General features: G+C 34.6%; 1 protein-coding gene across 1 annotated transcript in view; it reads right to left on the bottom strand.

The window, feature by feature from the left end:
- The window catches only part of TMEM196 (transmembrane protein 196), a 123,424-nt gene extending 116,261 nt beyond the window's left edge, over positions 1-7,163 (bottom strand). Inside the window, exon 1 of the mRNA XM_032287037.1 lies at positions 6,999-7,163. The gene's annotated coding sequence lies outside the window, so the exon portion shown is untranslated. The remainder of the gene's footprint in view (positions 1-6,998) is intronic.
- Positions 7,164-13,220: the final 6,057 nt, after the last annotated feature.

The raw sequence follows: 13,220 nt of genomic DNA, 5'->3' as shown, positions 1-13,220 counted from the left end.
ACAAGATATGGAAGTAACCTAAGTTTCCATCATAAAATGGGTAAAGAAAATGTGATAATGGAATACTATACAACCTTTAAAAACAGGAAAAGTCTGTTATTTGAGACAACATGGATGAACCTGGAGGACATTATGCTAAGTAAAATAAGCCAGGCTCAGAAAGACATATACAGCATAATCTTGCTTATGTTTGGAATCTATAAAAGTCTGTCTCATAGAAACAGGGAGTAGAATGATGATCATCTGAGGCCTGGGTCATGAGGAAAGGTGTGAAGTTGGTCAAAGAGTGTACATTTTTAGTTAGGAGGAATAAGTTTTAGTGATATATTTTACAGAATGGTGAACATAGTTAATGCATTGTATATTCCAAAGTTGCTAACAGAATAGATATTAAACATTGTCACTATAAGAAATTGGTAAGGCAGTGAGGTGATGAATATGTTAATTTGCTTAATTTAATGTTTCTATAATGTATGCATACATCTAAACATCACATTGTACTCCATAGATACAATTATTTTTTGCCAGTTAAATTAATTATGAAAAGAAAATAGGACAAAAGGTGGAACCTATCTATTTTGTTAAACTGATCTGAACTTGCTGTTCAACTATTGGTAGTCTCTGTAGATCAGAGTTCAGTGTATCTTGTATGGCACCTGGTTACCAGGTTGTTAAAAGAAGAATAGGTTTGGACCTAATCTGCCAAATGAAACAACATTTATTAATAGAAAGACAACAATAAAAACAATTATACAACATGTTCTTGCAAATTTGGGGATGAATGTATACTGACTAGAACCTTGACTGCTAAGTCACTCAAAGGTAAATGCAAACATATCTGACAGTAGAATCAGCTTAGTTTGTAGTTTTGATTACACAGTCCTTGTGATGCAGACCTTGGACCATGTAGAGCTCTAGATATCTAGATGTCATGTGTTGCTCCAAGATGTTCAGCTTCTGTGAATACTGGTTATTTGCATATTGTTCATGCCAGAGATATGTTGGCCATGCAATTATTTTGGTAAACCATGTATCTTCAGTGCTTCAAAAATTCACCAAATAAATTCCAACAATTCTTATGTTAATGATTGCTCTGGTGTATATTTAAATAATGTTATTTGAAAACCTTTGCTGATTAAGGAATTTAGTTGCTTCACTGGCTGACTACCTATGCCTGGAGTATGGACTAACGTTGACTAACCCATACATGCATTCCACATTTTTGCCACAGCATTTTATATACATTACCAATATAATATTTACATAATGATTAAATAATCCAAAGAAAGAAAACTTATTTTGAGGATCAAATGAAATAAATCCAAAGGAAAAGAATTAATAATATATAATCTATAATATCAGATTCAAGGGCAAATGGAATCTGTTAAGGAGAATAATCTGAGATCAAGAAATAGTACCTCACTTGAAAAACTAAATTATCAAATTTAAATGTAAAATAGTAAACTTTAAGAAATGATAAGATACAATGGAAAATTAACCAATGAATTAGAAGAGCATTTAGAGGAATTCTCCCAGAATGGAGCAGAAAGGGGTAAAGAAATCAATAAAGGGAAAATAAATGACACAGGAAATCCAACAGACATGTAATACGAAATTCAGAAAATAAGAACAGAGTATGTTTCCAATATTTTAGGAATCTAAAATTTCCAATTATTTATTCAATTGTTCATGTTTATAATTAAACTCAAGAAATTTAATTTTAACGAAGAATTTGCATAATGATTCTCACTCTAGCTATGTCCTGTCCAGTATGGTGACCACAAGCCCCAACTGGCTAGTGAGCCCTAGAAATGTGTCTAGTTCAAACTAAGATGTACTGTAAGTATAAAATTGACACTAGATTTTGAAGACTAAGCAAGAAAATGAGAATATGAAATATAAGCTAAGAATTTTAAACTTTTTACGTGTTAAAATCATTAAATATTTGATGAGTTAATAAAATAAATTATAAAAATTTATGTACCTGTTTCTTTTTAGTTTTTCCGTGTATCTATTAGAAAAGACAATGAGAACACATGGACACAGGGGGAAGCATCACACACTGAGGTCTGTTGGGGGGAACTAGGGGAGGGAGAATGGGGGGTGGGGAGTTCGGGAGGGATAACATGGGGAGAAATGCCAGATATAGGTGATGGGGAGGAAGGCAGCAAACCACATTGCCATGTATGTGCCTATGCAATAATCCTGCAGTCCTGCATGTTCTTCACATGTACCTCAAAATCTAAAATGCAATTTATATATATATATGAAGAATATTCCATTATTAAAAAAAATGAATATTCCATTATAAAAAAATGCTTTTATCAGGCAGTGCTATCTAGACAATACTAACTTGACATGGCAATATTTTGTCACTCATGTACTTTCAAGATTTTGGGGCATATTACCAGAAAAACTTTAGAAGAAAATTCTTTCTGAGTATGTACTTGATCTTGGAAAGTAGTCAAAAGCATTTTGAGCTAAGCCTGTTAAGTGAGGTGGTAATAACACTGGATACACCTACAGGGTCAAAAGCAAGGTTAGACAACTAAATATTGAGTCTTCCAATTTTAGCTGACTCATAAACTGGATTATAGCACATCTCCTCAGACCCCAATTTCCTTTTATATAAAATGAGAGGTTTCTACTAACCTATTTTGAAAGCTCCTTCAGCAATCTTAATGCTTTGTGAATAATTTCACGTTAGTCTTAATGGTTTAATATCTCAAAATTGGTTTTATAATCCTCTCAAAGACCTAAAGAATTTTTTTAAACATGCTTAAATTAATGATGGCCCTGTTCTCTGCTGAGACTGTAGAATTTAATCATCACAAGCCAAAAATATCAATGAAAATATTCCCTATTTTTTCTTCCTTTTGTATGTTTGATTTAGTTTCTCTTTGCAAATAAATGAATTTGTTAAAATATTTATACTCAAATATATTTATTCTTTTCCAGTAGATTTCACAAAATAGTTTCTAAGCCTTTCATTTCTTCAACTATTTTGATTTAAAAAATGTTTTCTTAGCATTTGATTTATTGAGCTTTTATAGGTGTACCTCATGTTTGCCTTACATTTTGATGACTTCCTTTGATGACTCTATAAACATTTCAATGAGAAATAAAAGTAATAAAATTGATTTTAATTGGTGTTTAGAAAAATGTCTTTGAAAGTTAGGAAAGTTAGGTGAATGGATTTATAAAAATAGTAAAGAGTCTGGTGTTCTTCCATGTGGTTCTGGCAAAATTTGTAAGATAAACTAAAAAGAGTCATTTCATTGCAAATATATCTGTTATGTCTCTGAACAAGAATGTGCTTTCTAATGAAATATTGAACGTGCATATGTTGTTCTACTCAAATAACCTATGAGCAAAAAATATATATATATTAATCACAACCTCAATTGTTGTAAAGTTTTTTCTCCTTTTGCAATGAAGTCCACCCCAATCACATCTTTTCAGGGGCTCTAGAGAAAATACTGATTTCCTCAGATACTCTGTGTGTGGTTTACATGTTTTCTGGCTGGTACAAAGTGTTTTCATATGGCTTCCAATCAACATAAAAATACATTAAAAAAATAAAAATAATCAAATTATCAAAATATCAAAAATAAGAATAGACATTATTATTAAAAATAATAAAAGTTATCAAAGAATAAAAATTACCATTTGTTAATGAATTAATGTATTTAATTAACATTAAGTAAGTATTAATTGTGAACACAGCTGCCTTTCTTTCTGGAAGCTCTAGAAATATTTTGGTTTTTTTGGTCCAGTTTCTAGAGGCTGCCTGCATTCCTTAGTTTGTGCCCTCTGTTGTCCTCAAAGCTACCAACAGTGGGCTGAGTTCTTCCCACATTTCATCACTCTGACTTCATTTTTACAATCACATGTATTTTCTTGACTCTCTTCTGCTCAGTGTCTACGTTTAAGGCCCTCTGTGATTACACTGGAGTCACCTGGGTAATCCAGTATCCATTTCAAAATTCTTCATCACATCTGCAAAGTTCCTTTTGACGTGGAAGGTATTGTGTTCAAAGGTTCTGAAGATTCAAACGTGGACATCTTTGGGGGTCCTTATTTTATCTAACATGAGAATGTGTGTGTGTGTGTGTGTGTGTGTGTGTGTGTGTGTGTGTGTGTGTATACACTAAGCAAGATCAGTAGCCTTCACTGTTTGTCTTACATATAGAGAATTTATAAGCTGTTTCAAATTTGGTATTTGGTTACCCAAGAAACAGGTTGAGATTCTGAGATTTAAAGGAGGTGAGCATTCCTAGGAAGAACACCAGTCAAGTAGTAAAGGACACAGGATACAGGAGATACTGAAATTTGATACATTTACAACAAAGCCCTTGCCAATGTCATGGGGAGCTCTGGAGCTGGCATGGATTTTTGGACTTGTCCCAGTCTAAGGCAGAAAGCCTTGGCCCTGATACTCCTTCATCAACCAGTCATTAGATAAGGGGTATGGCCCAAAGGAGTGTGGCAATAGATGACACAATTCTAGCAGAGGGTCTCAGCTGAGAGCCCTTAGTGACCAACATTCCCAGCACCTGCATAAATGAGTGTGTTTTCATCCTGAAAAGAGGCAATGCATTATCCACAATACAAACTAAGCCAATTCAGTAGCAATATCTTGTGCCAAATTTTATGCCATTATTCTTTATCATAGGAAAACTCAGGGTGAAAATCTTTGGTAAAATATAGTCATCAAAAAGCAGAAGGACCCAGGAGCCACGATTGGAATTCGGTTTCTTGTTCTCTCCTGGCATACTTTGTTACGGGCACATCATATGTAAGTTTTCCTCTTTTTTTTTTCTAGTTGCAAAGTGACACTTGAAATAAAATGATTTCTCTTACCACTGCTAATATGTTTAATTAGATAAAATTTTCAATGATAGGTAGACACATTGCCAATGCAATAATAACAGCAAAAAATATCATTTTCAACACTGCAATTACTCACCTGCATTTTGAAAATGTTATTTTCTTCCCTCTAGGATAGCAATTTAGATTAAAATGGGAAAATATTTTAATGCTATATTATCTAGGATTCCTTATTTAATTATACCAAGTGTCTCCTTTCTCTAAAGAAGTTTATGACAATTTTTTGTCCTACATACAGTAGGCAGGGGGAAAATTATCTGAACTTTCTTTACCTAGCTTTATCTGTGTGAAAAAATTCAGGAAAGAGCAGGAAGAAAACAGAAATAAAACAAGTTAGAAAACTGACATCCATTGTGACTCACAGAAAAAAAAGAAAGAAAAAAATGATGCTATTTATATCATCTAGAAATCTGAGAAAAATTGGTTTGGGGGCTTAGTCCTTCAGAAGTATAACTGCACCAGCAGTTCTGCATCCCCTGGAGCAGATTTACGTCACATTGCTATCTTCCATTTGGAGAAAGTAACCAGGTAGAAAATGCATTAAGTAAACTATGTCAGGAAAAAAAATTCAAGCTCTCGTGGGTAACTTTTACAAAGAAGTTAAACATTTTTGACTAAAGGCAAACACTTTTACCTAAGGTAAGCAGTGACTAACTGATGAAAAATATTTTTGCGTGAGTGCTGAAGAGATCAGAATCCCTTTTTTCCTTCACTATTTGCAAAGAAACAGAAATATATATGTATATATTAATTAGGTTATTTTTATTCTCTCATAGATATTGTGTTAAATTCCCAGCAAGTCAACATTAGGACAAAGGCATATGTATTTTTTTATGGCAGTAATATGAAAGTATTATGAACTGAATGGCTTGGAACCACAGATATGTGCTATCCGACAGTTCTAGATGCTAGAAGTCTGAAAGCAAGGTAGTGACTCGGTGAGTTCCTTCCAAGGACTTTGAGAGAGAATCTGTTCCATGCCTTGCTCCTAGCTCCTGGGGACAGTCAACAAGCCTTGGTATATATATGCATCTCTTGAATCCGTTTTCACAAAGTGCAATCCCTGGGACTCTCTATGTTTAAATTTCCTTCTTCAAATGAGAACACCAGTTGTATATATCAGTGTGTATCCCAATGATCTTAACTTGATTGCATCTGCAAAGACCCTCTTTTAAAATAAAGTGAAATTTGGCAGGGCACGGTGGCTCATGCCTGTAATCCCAGCACTTTGAGAGGCTGAGGCGGGTGGATCACAAGGTCAGCAGTTCGAGACCAGCCTGGACAACATAGCGAAACCCCATCTCTACTAAAAATACAAAAATTAGCCAGGTATGGTGGTGCTCGCCTGTAGTTCCAACTACTGGGGAGGCTGAGGCAGGAGAATTGCTTGAACCCAGGAGGCAGAGGTTGCAGTGAGCCAAGATTATGCCACTGCACTCCAGTTTGGGCAATAGAGCAAGACTTTACATCAAATAAATAAATAAATAAATAAATAAATAAATAAGTGAAATTCACAAGGACCAGGGGTTAGGGCTTCAATACATCTTTCTGAAAACACAACTCAACCCAAAACAAAAGTGAAGGCTTGACCAGAAGAGTTAAACATACAGAGAAGACTACAGATTTCAGATCAATAAGCGAAAGAGAATGCTCTAGATACAGCCTTGCTCCTAATATGTGGTTTGCAGAACAGAAGCATGGGTGTCACTAAGAAATTATTAAAAATTCAGAATCTCAGGCCTCATTTCAGTTCTATTGAAAATAAGAATACAATTTAAACAAAATTTTCTAATTATTCAAATGCACACATTTGGCTTGAGAAGCACTGCCTTAAGGCCCACAATCTGGAACTTTTTAATAGACAGATAGGCTATCAACTTTTGCCAAGAGCACATCATTTATGTTTTTTCCTGTTTTATTTCTAGCTCTAAAGTGATATTTGAAATGGAAATTATGTCTCTTACCAGTGATAATAAGCCCAGTTGGGTAAAATATTTAATTATAGAGAGGCATTTTACCAAAACAATAAAAACAAATGTCACTTTCAACACTGCATAAACATAAAACCACACATAAAGGCTCACATTAGAAGTTTACTTCTCACTCACGTAAATTCCAAAGCAGCTGTTCTTGATCTCAGAGTAATTTTTCTGTAAGTGATGATTTAGAGACCCAGAATCCTTCAATCTTGGGCTCCACCATCTTCATAGTGTGATTTCTACATTCACTTATTTCATCTGCTACGAGCCTGTGTCAGGGCAAAAGGAAAGATGCCTGTGAGGTTGATTTTATGGCTTAGAGTCATGAACATCACCTCGACTCCCATTCTATTGGCTAGAATTCTGTCATATGCCATGTCTTCCAGAAGAGAAACCAGGAAATGTAAACTAGCTGTGTGCTTAGGAAGAAGAGAAAATGGGTCTGTTGCCCAACAAACCAACCCTACCTGAAATGTCTATGTACGAGGCAGTATATTATCTCTGGTACGAATTTCTGTGATCTTAACGCCACAAATTTTTAATCATTAATGTATTAATTGCTCATTCTGTAAGGGAGGTGCATAACTACATTCAAATTTAATCTACTACAGACTTCAAACTTTACAGAGTAATGTATGAGAAATCATTAAAAGGAGGCAATTAAAAGATGAAAATAAACCTTAAAGCCTGACTCTGCATACATTTATTCTTCAATATTACTCACTCTCCATTGTGTTTAGCACTAAGAATAAAATATAAATAGGACACAGTTTCTGAACTCAAGAACTCTTATAGTCCAGAAAAAGTGACTCTCAACTTTGGACTCACAATGAGATCTTCCTGGTAGTTAAAAAAAATTTTTTTTTTTTGATGACCAGCTTCTACTCTAGTACGATTAAATCAGAACTTTACGGGGAGAGAACGGGCATTAGTATTTTTAAAAAGCTTCTCAAATAACTCTAATGTATTAACAAGTCCGAGAAACCCTGAGTTATTTGGACTTGCAGTCAATAGCCTTGTAGTTTTTACCTATGACCTATGAATGTGGCTGAGGAAAATCACAAAATCACATTTATCAGTTTTATTTTATATTCATATCCATGAAACTTTAAGAGCATCTTTTTTTTGTTTGTTTTCTTGAGACAGAGTCTTGCCAGTCACCTAGGCTGGAGTGCAGTGGTACAATCTTGACTCACTGCAACCTCTACCTCCTGGGTTCAAGCAATTCTCCTGCCTCAGTCTACTGAGTAGCTTGGATTACAGGTGCATGCCACCACACCTGGCTAATTTGTTTGTTTGTTTGTTTTGTATTTTTAGTAGAGATGAGGTTTTACCATGTTTGCCAGGCTGGTTTCGAACTCCTGACCTCATGATCCTCCTGCCTCAGCCTCCCAAAGTGCTTGTATTATAGGTGTGAGCCTCTGCGCCCGGCCCATGATTGCTAATTTTGTTGCTCAAAACTCCTATACTTTTCCTACATTGTTAGTTTACTCTTCTATCAATTATAAATGAGAATTTTCTCTTTTGTATTTTATATTTTAAAACCTTGTTAACCTATGCAGACATAATTTGAATTATGTCTTCTTGATAAACTAATATTTTATCATTGTGAAATGTTTCTCTTTATCACTATTAATGTACTTTATCTCATATTCTACCTTGTCAGATATTTATAGAGCCATATTTTCCTTCTTATGTTCACTTCTTGCATTAATATAATATACCATGTTTTAAAACTGAATTTTCAAACTCTCATTCAAGTTAAAATATGTTTCATAAAAACTGCATAAATACAGGTCTTTCTGTTTTTTCTCAGTCACATTCTATGTCTTTTAATAGGAGCTAGAATGTACATTAATTTACATTTAATGTAGTATTCCTATCCTAAGGTTTAAGCCTTCCATTTTGATGTTTATTAATCTCATTTCACTTGTCTCTGTTCCAGCTTTCTTCTCTTCATTTGAGTGTATCAAGTATATATATAATGTTTTCTCCTCTGTTACCTTTTTTAGTTTTTTCAATTGTATTTTAAGTTCAGGGAGTACATGTGCAGTCTTGTTACATGGGTAAATGATGTGTCACTGGGATTTGGTGTACAAATGATTTTGCCACTCAGATAGTGAGCATGGTACCTGATAAGTAGTTTTTCAACTCCCAAACAACCCCTTTCCTCTTTCCCTCCTCAAGTAGGTTCCAGTGTCCATTGTTCCCATCTTTGTGTCCATATGTACTCAATGTTTACCTCCCTCTTATCAGTAAGAACATGAGTTATTTGTTTTTCTGTTCCTGAATTAATTTGCTTAGGATAATGGCCTCTAGCTCCATCCATGTTGTTGCAAAGGACATTTTTTTCTTTTTCATGGGTGTGTAGTTCCATGGTGTATATGTACCACATTTTTTTAATCCAGTCCAACGTTGATGGGCACCTGGATTGATTCCATGCTTTTGCTATTATAAATAACACTGTAATGAACATATGGGTGCATTTGTCTTTTTGGTAGAACCATTTGTATACTTTTGGGCATATACCCAGTAATGGGATTCCTGAGTCAAATGGTAGTTCTGTTTTAAGTTCTTGGAGAAATCTCCAAACTGTTTTCTACAGTGGCTGAACTGATTTATATTCCAACCAGCAGTGGGAATAAGCATTTCCTTTTCTCTGCAATCTTGTCAACATCTGTTATTTTATTAGTAACAGCTATTCTGATTGGTGTGATGTGGTATCTCATTGTGACTTTGATTTGCGTTTCTCTGATGATCAGTGATGTTGAGAATTTTTTTTTTTTTTTTTTTTGGAGCGGAGGTTTTTTCTTTTTTCCCAGGCTGGAGTGCAATGGCGCGATCTCGGCTCACTGCAACCTCCGCCTCCTGGGTTCAGGCAATTCTCCTGCCTCAGCCTCCTGAGTAGCTGGGATTACAGGCATGCGCCGCCATGCCCAGCTAATTTTTTGTAGTTTTAGTAGAGACGGGGTTTCACTATGTTGACCAGGATGGTCTCGATCTCTTGACCTCGTGATCCACCCGCCTCGGCCTCCCAAAGTGCTGGGATTACAGGCGTGAGCTACCGTGCCCGGCCGAGAATTTTTTCATGTGCTTGTTGGCCACATGTATGTCTTCTTTTGAAAAGTTTCTGTTTATGTCCTTTGCTCATTTTTTAATGTGATTGTTCGTTTTTCACTTGTTGGTTTAAGTTCCTTACAGATTCTGGGTATTAGACATTTGTCATATGAATTGTTTGCAAATATTTTCTCCCATTCTGTACATTGTCTCTTTACTCTCTTGGTATTACGTTGGTACAAAAGTAATTGCGTTTTTTTTTTTCATTACTTTTGAAAGTTTTAAAAATAGTTTTAATAGTTTCTTTTGCTGTGAAGAAGCTCTTTTGTTTAATTAGTTTCCATTTGTCAGTTTTTGCTTTTGTTGCATTTGCTTTTACAGTCTTAGTCATGAAATCTTTGCCAGGGCCTGAGTTGATTTTTGTATTGATGAAGGAAGGGGTTCAGTTTCAGTCTTCTGCATATGACTACACAGTTATCCCAGCACCATTTATTGAATACAAAGTTATTCCCAATTATTTGCTATTGTTGACTTTGTCAAAGATCACATGGTTAAAGGTGTATGCATTTATTTCTAGATTTTCTAATCTGTTCCATTGATCTATGTGTCCATTTTCTGTACCTGTACCATGCTGTTTTGGTTACTGTAGCTGTTAGTTTATTTGAAGTCAATTATTGTGATGCCTCTGGCTTTCTTGGTTTTGTCTAGGATTGCATTGGTTATTCATGCTCTGTATTTTGGTGGTTTCTCTAAAGATACAATATGAATCTTTAAAACAGTCTAACTTCAAATAATATTATTTTATATAACTTCACAAATATTTTTAAAAGTCTTGCAACAAATTTTGTTTGCTATCTGCTGTTCTTTTTAATCTTTTTTTATATTTTATTTCGATATATGCTATAAAGCTTATAGTATATTATTATTTTATATTTAGCTATCAATAGCTTTTTAAATAATTTTTTTTTTTTTGAGACAGAGACTTGCTCTGTCACCAGGCTGGAACACAGTGGCACGATCTCGGCTCAAGCCTCCCGGATTCAAGCAATTCTTCCACCTCAGGCTCCAGAGTAGCTGGGACTACAGGTGTGTGCCACCACACCCAGCTAATTTTTGTATTTTTAGTAGGATGAGGTTTCACCATGTTGGCCAGGATGGTCTTTATGTCTTGACCTTGTGAGTCACCTGCCTCGGGCTCCCAAAGTGCTGGGATTACAGGTGTGAGTCACCGTGCCTTGACATTTTTAAAATAAATTTAAAACTATATACACACGAAATGATAATTTAAAAAGCTGTTTTATATTTTTCTTAGTGTTTACCTTTTCTGGGATTCTTGATTACTGACTGTACATTTAGAGTTTTATTTGGGATTAATTTCTTTCAGCTTTAAGACCATTTTGCACCTCTCGTTTTATTATTGTTGGAATATTTATTTATTATTTTATTATTGGAAACAGAGTTGCTAACTGCTATTTCTCTAAAAATGTCTTTAACTTCATTTGTAAAAGACATATTTATTAGATAGACAAATCTAGGTTGACTTTTTTTCTCTCATCACATTAAAGGTCAACAATGTCCCATTGTCTTCTTGTTTGCACTCTTTCTTGGAGAAGTCAGCTGTCACTCACATTGCTCTTTTTTGTGTAATGGGACTCCCCTCTCAGTTTATTTATATTTCATATTTCAGACTTTTATAAGCTGTCTAGACTGCCAAGGAAATGATGCTTTTTGTAGTTATCCAGAGACTCATATTCCTTTCAAGTTTTTGGTCTGCTATACCCTAAGACACATATCTGCAAACTTTTTTCTGTAAAGGATCACAGTATATATTTTCAGCTAAGCAGCCCACATACAGTCTCTGTTGTATAATTCTGCTTATTTATGTTCATGTTATAAATCCTTTAAAAATGTAAAAACCATGCTAAGCTTGCAACTACACAAAAAGATCATGGGCTAGAATGCTCTGCAAGGTTTATTTTCTCAGCCACTGCAGCCAGGCAGGATGGTCATTATTGGTATTTTGGAAGCTGGACAGTGACTATGTTTAGTTTCCAGCAGGGAGTAAGGAAGAAGAGAGTGTGGAGGAGGTGCACCTAATGTCTTAAATCCTTGAAATCCTTCATGACTTCATCAGAGGCAAGGAAGGCCTAGTTGGTCAACCATGTGACCCACCACAGATATATTATAAAAGAAAAGGGAAGAACAGAATTTTGTAAGTGATAAGCAATTTCCCTCACAATGGTTTTGAAGAGGTGCCAAATTATTGTCATGTCTACGACAACCATGCTTTAGATTTCATGACTAGATGGATGAACTCATATTATGTAGCAAATATCTTCCTAAAACACTCCATAATTTGTTTTTGCCATTAAAAATATGAAAACAAGTGTATAATTATCAATTTATCTTTTTTCCATGCTTTTCTTGCCACCATGTTAAAATGAAATCACTTTGACAGTTATTCAAATTACCTAAAATATGAATTTCTAATAAATAAAATTTGTATTTTCTTAAAATAGATATTCTTTAATGTCAAATGGGTAGAAAAAATAGATTTATTCAAAATACACATGTAAAATTTGGACCAGCAAGCAAGAATGGCTAAATATAATATCTGTTTTTGGGTTAGAATTAAAATAAGTTTGAGAAAGAGTAATGTCCAAATTAAGATGGAAAAAGTAAAGCTTAAATTCACTGCAATATCAAAAGTCAAACCAGATTGCATAACTGACTCTTTACACTCATTGGCAGAGGATTCACATTTCTTCTAACATTAGCGTCAGAAATATATTAAGTGGCTGCCATTAGAAATATGTAACTGCCTACCATGTACCACATGCTGGGCAAAGGGCTTTACATTATCTCCAATACTCAACAAGATCTTGTAAGCAAGTATCATTTCACTTATTTTACAAATGAAGACAATGCATGATCAAAGATGTTCATTAATATTTTCCAGTTTAAACACAGAGCAATACTTCATACCAGCTATTTCTGATCTCAAAATCTGTGCTCCCTCCATTAGCTTTGCTTCATGATACCTTGCAGTAACATGAGAACTAGCCTGATGGTTGGTATTAATGAGAAAATACATAGGTACTTTGACTCTTCCTGGCAAGATAAAGAAAGTGCTAGTATTAAAATTTGTGGAATGCATGATATTTGCTTTAGAATAAATTCTGTTATTTTTAAAAATGCTGCATAACCTTTGTCCTTCATTGCAGAGAAGATGTTACTGGGAGAAAAAACTGGATATTAATGACTCGGAGTTTAAACAGTGACTTAGAAAAATTA

The sequence above is a fragment of the Sapajus apella genome, unplaced genomic scaffold (genome assembly GCF_009761245.1).
Source record: "Sapajus apella isolate SASKATOON/1434 unplaced genomic scaffold, GSC_monkey_1.0 scaffold19, whole genome shotgun sequence".
NCBI lineage: Eukaryota > Metazoa > Chordata > Mammalia > Primates > Cebidae > Sapajus > Sapajus apella.
This window is presented reverse-complemented; position numbering and strand designations above follow the sequence as displayed.